The sequence below is a fragment of the Mirounga angustirostris genome, unplaced genomic scaffold (genome assembly GCF_029215605.1).
Source record: "Mirounga angustirostris isolate CCGP_5_RB_7025 unplaced genomic scaffold, mMirAng1.0.hap1 SCAF_16, whole genome shotgun sequence".
Classification (NCBI taxonomy): domain Eukaryota; kingdom Metazoa; phylum Chordata; class Mammalia; order Carnivora; family Phocidae; genus Mirounga; species Mirounga angustirostris.
This window is the reverse complement of record NW_026991724.1, coordinates 37,671,895-37,684,727: the sequence shown is the minus strand read 5'-3', so window position 1 is coordinate 37,684,727 and position 12,833 is coordinate 37,671,895. Positions and strand designations below refer to the sequence as shown.

The 12,833-nt window shown below is 44.7% G+C and overlaps 1 pseudogene; it reads left to right on the top strand.

Moving 5' to 3' along the window:
• The first annotated feature begins 6,152 nt into the window (after positions 1-6,152).
• Positions 6,153-6,845, top strand: LOC123854980 (large ribosomal subunit protein uL6-like; annotated as a pseudogene).
• The last annotated feature ends 5,988 nt before the right edge of the window (positions 6,846-12,833 follow it).

The following is a 12,833-nucleotide window of genomic DNA, read 5'->3' as shown; positions in this document are numbered from 1 at the left end:
ATAGGCTGTAGAGCAAGAGCAACTAACTCTCTACTGGGGCTCTGGGCACACAACATCCCCCACCACATCCCTGTGAGGGGAATATTGTCATACATGAAGAAACAGTCCAGGGCTAATGAAACAGCCTGCCAAAGACCGCAATGCCAGCTAATAGGAGAGCTGGCTCAGACTGAACTACAGGAGGGACTCATGCCATTGAGTTTTGAAGGAATCAAGTAAAATGAAGAAAAGAGGAGGCCTAGAAGAAGGGATGTCATCCCTGGCAAAAAAACTGAAGATACATTAATAGAGTGAGTGAATCAGCTGGTTAGCTGGTTGGGGAAGGGAGGGTTTTGGGTAGGTAATGGGAGACTAGGAAAAATCTTGATGGCATGTGATATGCGCATGTGCGTGTATGCACACACACGCACACCATTGGGAGCATGCAAGCAGGCATCACCTTGGCAAATAGATCCCCAGTGGTACAGAAACTGTCTTCATCCCAACACAGCTTCTCAACCCCAACTTTTTCATTGCATTTCTTTGCCTTCCAGCAAGTATCAGACACCTGCTTAACATTAAGCAAGGGTGTCTGTCAGTGAGAGATGCTCAAGGCTGCCAGAGGGGCTGCCTCATGGGAAAAAGAAAACAAAACCTGAGCCTTAAAAATAGAGCTGTCCACTGATGGAATTCTCTCCTACTGCTGTGACCAAATATTTAGTCACAGGGGAAATGGCTGATCAGACACACTGCCAGCAAGGTCATGAGGTGCTCAGCAAACAAGCACTGAGGCAGGCCTCAGGCATGCACTCCCCTCACCCTCAGAACCCTTGCAGGCCCCATAGGAGAGGGAGGCCAGGCTGCTTGTGTGCCCATCTGTAACCACAAAGCATGCATTTTCTTTTATTATGCTGGATATTAGCCTGGCCCTGATGTCTGCTGCTTGCGTAGACAACATTCATTCATTCAGACACAAATGAGATCAGTTCTTATCCGACTCTCAGGTCAATAGGATTTGGGAAGGCCTCAGAGTCCTAGAGATTACATTATTTTAAAGACTGCAGAGTTAAATACAATGGAGTCCAAAATAGGGGGATTACTCGGCTGTCACACAGATGTCCCCTCCCCAGTGCCCTGCCATTATGCTGGCCTGCTCAGAGTTCTCCTGGTGTTCTACTTCCCAGCTACCCATTTCCCAGACACCACAGGGAACCTAGCATCCTCAGCTACTCTCTTCTTCTCCAGTCCAGGGCCCGGCACATGTGTAGGGCCCCATGAAACCCAAAAAAGGAAGACAGGGGGAAGAAAGGAGACCATACATTCCAAAGCGGGAGCCAGGGGAAATGATCTTTTCCTACCTGCCTCTTGTGTCTGGAAAAGAAAAAGCAGCAGATTCCAGCTACCCCTCATCTTATGCTTTGAGCCCAGAGCCTGTCTCTACCCATCCCCCTCCCCCCCCCCCCCAGGAAGATATCCCTGCCTCTTTTGGCCCAAAGGCACTGCTTCAGCTGAAACCTCTTCTATTTCTGTCTTCTCCTCCAGATGCCCCTTAGCAGACCCTGCCTTGCCCCCACTTCTGTGCTTGTCTGTGTCTTCCTTGAGGGGAGGTGCAGGGAATAGCAGGATCTCTGTCCACTCTTGTTGAATTGGATTGATTTATCCCTTTGTCAAAAGCTAGTGCATATATGGGGTGGGTGGCAGGTCTTATATTTGATTTCAAACAGAAATGAAGAGTTGATTTCCACATTTCAAGTCATTGGTGGTGGTGGGGGGGAATCAGAAAGTAGCTGAGGACATGACTACTACAGCTGACATTTCAGAGCAATTAATATTTGTTTTACCCCAGAAACAAGCTGTGGGGGGAGGCAGGGGAGCTGAAATTGTTTCTTTCATTGTTCTTCCTTTACGTGGGCATCAGACTGGAGCCCTCTGGGCAACTTCTCAACTCAGCATGTCCTGCTGATCTATTAAGTTGAACATTAATCATTAGCAGAGCTCATCTTTCTTCTCTGAATTTAATTTCATTAGTTATACTTTCTTTCCATGTTAGAACACTCTCTGATGCATTTGCTTAGAAGGCAAATGAACATCAGCCCCCTACCTCTCCTGGAATGAGACTTTCCTTGGAACAGCAGAGACAGTTGTCAAAATCTCCAGTTCAAGCTAGTTGGATCTCGATGCAGACAGAATATAAGCATTTCTCATGGACTCTCAGGAACTCTCTCTACTGCAATCAGGGCCACTGTGCTTTCATAGTAATGAACAGGACACTCAATCTCTGGGCTCCATTTGCCTACGGTAACAGACAAAAAATGCCATTGGAAATCCACATACAATGGACCCCAGGTTTGCCTAATAGTTAACAGCCCCAACTGTTCACTTCTATCACCCACTTGATTTTGAAAACTCACCAGGATCTTCCTGGCCTGCAAACATTTGCTTGCAAGTATTTTCCTGCCTCTAATATTGCTCCCTCTCCTCAGAGACTGCAGCCCCTTGAGTGCTGGCACTATATTTTATTTATCTTGATATCAACATCACCTATTCAAAGGTATAATACCTAAAGTTGCTTGGTAAATGATAAATGAGTGAATGAATTTATGATAGAGAAAAATTGGACAAATCTGAAAGCAATACCCAAAAGAGAATAACAAAGGGTAAACAGGGCTCCTATTGCCCTGCTTACTTTAGATCAGGACAGTAGCTGGGACTGTACAGGGGAACAGTACTGCTGGGGATCAGAAGTTGAGTCGGACAAGAGGAAGGTCTTCAAAAGAGGCATTCTTTATTCTATCCGCTTCTCCATCCAGGATTAAAGCTATTCTGTGTCAGCCTCTACTTCAGGGTGGTAGGTGTATGTATAAGGCAAGTGTTCTGGTCTAACTGCCTCCCCCCCGCCCCAAGGAACATTTGAGTGCCTAATCTGTTTTAGGCCCTGTGCCTAGTGTAGGTATCCAGTTGTCAGGATACAACAAACAGCCAAGTCCCCTCCCTCAGGAGCCATTCCACGTAGTGGGGAGAACTGGTAAACACCTACACTGACAGCTCTCTGTTCAGTGCTTGAACAGAAAAAGCACAGAGAGCTTGAGAAAGAAAGCTAAGGTTGGGATAATAATCACATCTAGCCTGAGGAAGAAGGGATGCAAGCTCACCATAGGTTGTGGGACAGGGAGGGGTAGATGAAGCCAACCATCTCACAGCCATGGAGGAAATGGTGCTATGTCAATAAGAGGAGGTGGAATCCTGCCACTACAGTCCTTCCTAGAGATTTAATAAGAATGTAGTCCAAAGATCCACCAGATGGAGCTACAGGATAACTTATTATTCAGCACTCTGGATCCTGCAACCGGGGTTTGTACAATAAATGGGCACCTTAGATTTCTGAGTGGGGTGAAAACCAACAGGAGGCTCAGGGCAATAAATGCTAATCCTAAGTGACAGCTGAGAGGAACTGGGCTAAAAGTCCAGAGACAGATTCTAGTTCCACTTTAACTCTTAACATTTCTGTTTTTTTCAACGTACCTCTTAATTCCCCAGGGCCTAGGTCCTCACATGTAAAAGGAGAGGGTTGAACCAAAATCAACCCCAAGCTTTTCCTGATGCAAGATCCTGACCTTGATGTTGCAGATATAACCATGTCAATTGGGGAACAGAGAGAGGAAGGCCTCCTGGACTGAGTATCCAAGGACTGTTCGCTCCAGCGGACTGGAGAGTTGTTTCTTAGGACAGATCATGGCACTGAGGATCAACAACTTAACCCATGGTTTTTAAAGGGTCTAGAGTTTCCCTGATGTCCTTTTTCTTGCTCTGCCCCCTTTCCCTCAGCCTTATCTTATCTCCTCCCACATTCCATTCCTCCCCCAAGTAACAGTGGATTGGGAGGGCACTGCTCAGGGAGTTAGAACTTGGAATTCAGATCTGGCTGTGGGACCCATTAGGCAAGTGATTCCTAGGAGGACTTCTAACTGCCCTATGAAAGCATCAGAGAAGAAGCCCCAACCAGTCTGTGGGCTGCAGACTTCCCCAGGCAGGAACAAGTCCAATTCATGCCCTCCCCCGGGAGCCACCAAGACTCCATTCCAGGTAGACTTCCCACCCCCAGATGCAATTGTGAGCTTCCTAAAAGCTTGAGCCAAAGTTTTCTGGGTGGAAGAGAATCATAATTCTTAAAAAAAGTGAATGGAGAGAAGAGCCTGTTTTCTGTGGAGTTTTCTCCTCTAAGCATCCTCTAGCAGGTGGGCCACCAGCCACTTGGTCACCTGACTGACAAACATCCTTTGGATGATGGGCTGGTTAGTCCCATTTAAAGAGAGAATTAATTCATACTGGGGCCATACAGAGCCAGTTTCAAAGGGAGTTTGATGAAAGTGTTCCCCACTGTGAAGCACAGTCAGCAGGCAGCGGCTTGTTATGGTCATCTGAGCTGAAAGACTTTCAGCCATGGGAGTCATGGAAAGGCCTTTGCTGGCAATGGGGTGCAGACACTTGTGCCTATCCTATGAGATCTCACAGGTGTTGTGAGGACCAGGGTGGTCACCGGAGGTAAGGCCCAGAAAGGCAAATCACACAGTGGGGAGATGTTTGGCACATGGGACATACCCAGTGAATGCATACTGAGGGGATGAAGAAGAGGCTCAAGGGCAGTGCATGGAGGATGGAATTCAGCCCTTTGCTCCTTGTAGGTATTCGTCTGGTCATTCAACACTTTTTGGAAGCCTACCACAGACTGAACATCTTGCAGGTGTGGGAAAATAAATAAACAAAAATAACCCACAAAGCCTTGGTTAGTGCACTGAGCTGCCATTTCACAGTGTCTGATTGCAGTAGGCAGACAAATCCAGGTGTTGAAAAAATTCGGGAATTTGTCTCCAGTGCTGTCCTCTGCTTCCCTGGGAGTTGGCTTTGGATTCAGCAGAATTTCTTTTATTAAACCAATTAATAGCTATTACACCCCCAGCCAAAAATGAGCCCATATTTCCCGATATTTTAAATCAAAGCTTATGGACCAACCCTCCTTGGACTCATTTATGTCAGCTGTCCACCTGTGAATCAATTGCTGTGACCATGAAGTGAAATAAGATTGGCCAGATCTGAGTGATATACTGCTGATGGGTGTGTAAGGTCAATTCCACCCAAGCTACATGACTGAGACTAGGGTAGGCAGGTTTTCCCAAAACAAAACGAGAATGCCATGAACAGGAAAGTGAATGAATTCTGGACTGGCTACCACAACAGTTACTCTGGAAATGAAAACAAGGAGTGTTGAGGTACATGTTGCAAATGACAAGGTGGAAGCTCAACAGGGTTAGTACTAGGAGCGTAGAAGGTGAGAAAAGAGGTCAGAGACCAATATGCAAAGGATGCTTGAGTTAGAATGTGAAGCATGAGTATAGGTCCCTCCGGCTGAGGAGAGTCAATGCCATCAGAGGTGACAATATGGGCAAAGACAGACACAAACCCAGGCAGTGTCAGCCATGTGGCTGTACGTTCTTGGCTAGATGTGTTACACACTAGGTTTCTATTTAATCACCCTGTAGTAACTGTATGAGAAATCCCAGATTTTGTGGGTCTAGGGTAGGGCTTGATAATTTGCATTTTTTTTAAAGATTTTATTTATTTATTCATGAGAGACAGAGAGAGAAAGAGGCAGAGGGAGAAGCAGGCTCCCAAGGAGCAGGGAGCCTGATGAGGGACTCGATCCCAGGACCCTGGGATCATGACCTGAGCTGAAGGCAGACGCTTAACCAACTGAGCCACCCAGGCATCCCATTCATCTATTTTTTTTTTTTTAAGATTTTATTTATTTATTTGACAGAGAAGGAGAGAGAGAGCACACAAGCAGAAGCAGAGGGAGAGGGAGAAGCAGACTCCCCACCAAGCAGGGAGCCTGATGTGGGACTCGATCTCAGGACCCTGGGATCCTGACCTGAGCTGAAGGCAGATGCTTAACCATCTGAGCCACCCAGGCGCCCGATGATTTGCATTTTTAACAAGTGCCATGGTGGTGCTGATACTGCTGATGCAAGAACCACACACTGGGTCCCTTGCTCTAGAGTCTAGGAAGGCATGCTAGTGGGCAGTCAGATGGCACGTTGAGTCAGTGAGTCTGCACCATCTTTACGTTCAGGGGATCTTATTTGGGGCTTGAACTAAAATGTAAGCGCAGACTCTCTTTGCCACATCTCCTGAGAGAATGAAGACCATTCTCAGCAATCAGACTGTCAACATTCCAGAAAATGTCGACATCACTCTGAAGGGACACACAGTTATTGTGAAAGACCCAGAGGAACCCTGTGAAGGGACTTCAGTCACATCAATGTAGAACTCAGTCTTCTTGGAAAGAAAAGGAAGAGGCTCTGAACTGACAAATGGTGGGGAAATAGAAAAGAGCTGGCTACTGTTCGCACTATCTGTAGTCACGTACAGAACATGATCGAGGGCGTTGCACTGGGCTTCCATTACAAGATGAGGTCTGTGTATGCTCACTTCCCCATCAACATTGTTATTCAGGAGAATGGTTCTCTTGTTGAAATCCGAAATTTCTTGGGTGAGAAATACATCCGCATGGTTCGAATGAGGCCAGGTGTTGCTTGTTCTGTATCTCAAGCCCAAAAAGATGAGTTAATTCTTGAAGGAAATGACATTGAACTTGTATCGAACTCAGCTGCTTTGATTCAGCAAGCCACAACTGTTAAAAACAAGGATATCAGAAAAGTTTTGGATGGTATCTATGTTTCTGAAAAAGGAACAGTTCAGCAGGCTGATGAATAAGATCTGAGTTGTCCATCTTCAGAAACAGCAAGATGCCGGATGATTTTTTAGACTTATTTGTGATATTTTAAAAAGATGCAATAAAAGCTATACTGGTTTGGGCAAAAAATTTTAAAAATTTAAAAAAATAAATAAAATGTAAGCGCAGTGCTAATACAGTGTGAGAACTCAGTACCTTATGCTTAATCTCAGGGAATAATCCACATATTTGCGAAGACTTAAGATCCAGAAATCTGGAGAATACCTCGAGCTGTGCTCATATCTATATGATAGTAGGGGCAGGTGGCCACAATTGCTTAGGGTAAAATCATAAGGTCACTGGTTTTATCCTGGTGATTCCAACATGTGCCTTTTGAGAAGCAACCAATAATCCATCTCACTCCCTGGGAGTGTGGCTGGGCTGCATCACAATCAAAGATGCTGCATAAATCTGCCTTTAAGATACCCCATGTGGAGGGCACCTGGGTGGCTCCGTCGGTTAAGCGACTGCCTTCGGCTCAGGTCGTGATCCCAGGGTCCTGGGATCAAGTCCCACATCGGGCTCCCCACTCTGCAGGGAGCCTGCTTCTCCCTCTCCCACTCCCCCTGCTTGTGTTCCCTCTCTCGCTGTGTCTCTGTCAAATAAATAATAAAAATAAAATCTTTAAAAAAAAAAAAGATACCCCATGTGGAGTGTTCCCAGAAGGGCTCAACTGCTATTCTTCTCAAACCCTAAGGAAGCCCCTTCTGGGAGATTGTGCAATGCTAATCACTGCATGTTCTCTCTTCTAGTTCAGACTGCTTAGCCCCTTGCACCACTCTCCATACCTCCTCTCTTTTTCTTCTACCCCAAAAAATGGATCAGCTGGGAGCCGAGCATCACCAATAGTCAATCCATACTTCTGGGGTCCAGGTGGCAGTCAGCAGCCTCCTGCCTGAGAGCACTAAGATGCTTTGGGTCAGGGAGGGCCAGCCAGCTGCTGCCTAACATGGAAAGCAAGTGCCATGTCCAGAGGCAGGCTTTCTAGCTTACCAGTCAGGGTTCTACTGCAGGAAACCGAAACCATTCTAGCTATTTCAAACAGAAAGAGGTTTAATACTGGAAATAAGGTGCTTACAAAATCCCTGGAAGGCCTAGCGGAACAGGCTGTACAGGGCTAAGACCCCGAACATCACTGTAGAAGTGGCCCACCAAAGGAATTGCTTACTACTTTTGCTACAATCGGGCAGCAGGCAAATCAACATCTCTCTGTCCTAAGCACTAACTCTAGGTCCTACCATTGTGGCAGTGAAATGGGGATAAAGAAACACCCCATACATCTGCTATATCAGAACAAGCAAAATGGATGCCTCATCTCTTTTCCTATTTAATTTGGTTGCAAATCAAATCTCACCAAAATGTATCTGATTGGCAGAACCTTAAGCACATAGAATCCCAGCTATGAGGACTATTCCACTCTCTTGGAATTAGAGCTTTTAGCTTCTCTCTCTCACTCCTGAAGTAAAGGGACACCCACTGGGAAAAGACTGGAACAGATGTTGAGTGAACCAATCTATTGTATTCCCTACTGCAACCTGGTATCTTGGAACTCTTAGTGTTGAAAGTGAAAGAAAATAGTCACAAACTGACCAAGAATGGAGGGAATTTTATTGCCTCACGTAATGGAAAAACTCTACAACTATGCTATCTTCAGGTGGGTGTGATCCAGGGACTCAAAAAATGTGGTGATCCAAAGGGGCACCTGCACCCCAATGTTTACAGCAGCAATGTCCACAATAACCAAACTACGGAAAAAGCCAAGATGTCCATCAATAGATGAATGGATAAAGAAGATGTGGTGTGTATGTATATATATATATATATATATATATACAATGGAATATTACTCAGCCATCAGAACAGATGAAATCTTAAACATTTACATCAACATGGATGGAAATGGAGGGTATTAGGCTGAGTGAAATAAGTCAATCAGAGAAAGAGACTATCATATGGTTTCACTCATGAGGAATATAAGAAACAGCACAGAAGATCATAGAGGAAGGGAGGGAAAACATAATGGGAAGAAATCAGAGAGGGAGACAAACCATGAAAGACTTTAACTATGGGAAAGAAACAGGGGTGCTGGAGGTGAGGTGGGTGAGGGTGTGGGGTAACTGGGTGTTGGGCATTAAGGAGGGCACATGATGTGATGAACAGTGGGTGTTATATGCAACCGATGAATTACTGAACTCTACATCTGAAACTAATGATGTACTATATGTTGGCTATTTGAATTTAAATTAAAAAAAATTTAAAAAATATGCACATATCGCTAGAACCCCATCTCTGTTGGCTCTGCTTTCTTCCCTGATGTTTTATTCTCAGGCTCCACCTAGTGGTGAAATGAGTTCCAAATGTTTCACCCTCGCTTCCTCCCAGCATCAAATCTAGTGAGGAAGAAAACTATTATTCCAATAACTCTTACATTTACCTTGGGTGCCATTCTCATTGGACCAGCTTGGGCCACATGATTAATTCATGCCATGAATTAATTACCATCTCCAGGGCATGAATGGGTTGACTGGCCAGGCCTGGGCCACATGCAACATCCTTAGAACTAGAGGGTCCTGGGCCTAATTAAGGCACATAAACTAAATGCAGATGGTGGAGATTTCCCAGAGTAAAAAATGTATCCTCGAAGGCAGAGCAACACAACACAAAAGAACAGCTGGTTACCTCCTTGGGGGCATTGGACAAGTTCCACCACCTCTCGGATACCCTCTTGGCTTATATAAATAATGAGAGGGCTTGACAATAACATCTTGAAGATCCCTGACAGACTTGACTTGCCTGGATCTGTGGTTCTTCCCCAGAATCCCTCCCACATTGTTTTTACCATTTCTTAGAAAACCTTTAGTCCCCACGTAATTTCTCTTTTCTCCTAGGTGTGGAGACTATTTTGGCACAGTCTCTTTTGCATTTTCAACCTATTTCCATGCTGTTCCTGATCCTCACTTCTCAACTCTCTGATGTATTTGTTTTGTTTTGTTTTGCTTTGCTTTAATTTTAATTACACCTTCCAGGGCAGCATCACCAGAAGATCTCATCAGTGAGTGGATAAGGATCGATAAGAAAGTTAAATGACGACACAGATGGCCGACCTCCGTCAAGTTCCAGGAGACATAATCCCACCCCCTGAAGGAAAACCACTTGAGTTCCATTTGCAACTATTTATTTCTGAAACACATTATGATAATCACCATTAATTAATTGCCTACCACATAGCAGGCAATGTGATGAATGCTTTACATACATTATCTTTAATACTCCTGACACCCCTAAAGGGTGTACATGTATTACTGCTCCTATTTAAAGAGTAGATTTGGGACTCGGATAGGCATTATCAAACAAGTGACTACCGAGAACTGACCATATGCTAATCACTGCCAGAAGCTGAGGGAGTGGGCAAAAGAAAGAGTGAGATGCAGCTCCTGTCTCCCCAGAAAACAAAGACAGATTTAGACAACAAAAATGGAAATAGTCAAGACGGAGTACAATGAAGCCAACAAAATGCAGAATGTCTGGCCCTTCGGCAGATGAGACTGAGCGAATGCTTCATGGAGGAAGTGTGACTTCCACCGGGGCCCAGAGGCTCTCCTTGCAAATAGTATCACAAAGTTCAAACACAGTTCATGAAAAATGCTCATTCTTTCTCTAACATGATGACTATCTCAGGAAGAGAACAAAAATGTGGGCATTAACTCCTCCACAGAAGCCCATTCTGGAGAGCCCCGTCTCTACGGTCCCAGATGTCCATCTATCCTCTTCTTAAAAGACCTTGCACAATTTGTTCCTGCTACAGAGCTCTGGGTCAGCAACTTTTTCACATTATATTTAGAAAAAGTAATAAAATGGTTCTCCCCGCAGGCTTCGCCAACTGGTTGGTGTTATTTCAAATTAAAAAACAAAAGCAGAAAGCAAAACGAGAAAGGAGACCAAATTACCCACTTGTGGAAAGGAAGGCACACAAATCATTCACAGGGTCCCTCCCAGGCTGCTCACAACCCACATCTACCCCTCCCACCCCTACCTGAGGCCAAGTTTTGGCCTCACTGGTGTTCCTGGCAGCTCCCTAAAGTCACCGAGGTGTGAGGTGCGAGGCCTGGCTGCAACTCCACACAGCAGCTTCATGCATTATCTACAGAATTGCAAAAAACCTGCTTTGAAATCCTGATCTGACACTTAGCAGTTCTGTGACTGGGCGAGTCAGTTAACCTCCCCTTGCCTTCCTCATCTGTAAAGTGCAAAAGATAATTCTTGTCTCATGTTAAGATAAAGTGAGATAATGCATTCGAGGTGCTTGTGTGGTGCCTGGCACATAATAAGAGCTTTGTAAAAGGTAGTGAGCATGATTACTGTTGATCACTCTGCTTGCTAATTGATTTTCCTAGGCCTACCACTGTTATAAAACATGTATCTACTGTCTCTGTCTAAACAGAGAGAGAAAGGAGCAACAAGAGAGCAGCACTCGGCATGAAGGGCTCTCTTGTCAAAGGCAGAGATAAGGACTGTTTCCTGGTAGAAACAGGCAGCTGAAGAAACATCTTTGAGGGAAAATCAAACTTCGATCTCACATATAATCCACACCACCTGAGGTCCTTTATGAAGACCTCTTAAGGAGGCTGGAGGCGGGGGATAGTGAAGTTGATTTCTACTTTTTTTTTCTTTTTCTTTTAAAGATTGTACTTAAATTTAAGTTAGTTAACATATAGTGTATTATTAGTTTCATGGGTAGAATTTAGTGATTCATCAGTTGCATAGAACACCCAGTGCTCATTACATCACCCACCCTCCTTAATGCCCATCACCCAGTTAGCCCTTCCCCCACCTCCCTCCAGCAACCCTCACTTTGTTCCCTATAGTTAAAAGTCTCCTATGGGGGCGCCTGGGTGGCTCAGTCTGTTAAGCATCTGCCTTCAGCTCAGGTCATGATCTCAGAGTCCTAGGATCAAGCCCCACGTTGGGCTCCCTGCTCAGCGGGGAGCCTGTTTCTCCCTCTTCCTGTGCTGCTCCCCCTGCTTGTGCTCTCTCTCCTGCTCTCTCTCTCTCTCAAATAAATAAAATCTTTTCTTAAAGAAAAGAGGCTCCTATGGTTTGCCTCTCTCTCTGTTTTTATCTTATTTTTCCTTCCCTTCCCCATGTTGATCTGTTTCTTAAATTCCACACATGAGTGAAATCATATGGTATATGTCTTTCTCTGACTAATTTCACATAGCATAATACCCTCTGGTTCCATCTGCACCACTGCAAATGGCAAGACTCCATTCTTGTTGATGACTGCATAACACACCTGTGTGTGTGTGTGCATGCACAAGCACACACACACACACACATATACCACATCTTCTTTATCCATTCATCAGTCGATGGATACTTGGGCTCTTTCCATATTTTGGCTATTGTGGATAGTGCTGCTATAAACATTGGGGTGCATTAGAATCAATATTTTTGTATCCTTTGGATAAATACCTAGTAGTGCTGTTGCTGGGTCATAGGGCAATTCTATTTTTAACTTTTTGAGGACCCTCCATACTGTTCTCCAGAGTGGCTGCACCAGTTTGCATTCCCACCAACACTGTCAGAGGGTTCCCTTTTTGCCGCTTCCTTGCCCACCTCTGTTGTTTCCTAAATGGTTAATTTTAGCCATTCTGACTAGTGTGAGGTGGTATCTCACTGTGGTTTTGATTTGTGTTTTCCTGATGCCAAGTGATGTTGAGCATTTTTTCATGTGTCTGTTGGCCATCTGTATGTCTTTGGAGAAATGTCTGTTCATTGTCTTCTGCCTATTTCTTGGCTGGATTTTTTGTTTTTTGGGGTATTGAGTTTGATAAGTTCTTTATAGATTTTGGATACTAGTCCTTTATCCAATATGTAATTGGCAAATATCTCCTCCCATTGGGTTGGTTGACTTTTAGTTTTGTTGTTTCCTTTGCTGTGCAGAAACTTTTTATCTTGATGAAGTCCCAATAGTTCATTGTTGCTTTTGTTTCCCTTGCCTCTGGAGGCATGTCTAGTAAGAAGTTGATTTCTGTGAAAGGTTCTTCTGTGGGTACTGAGCACC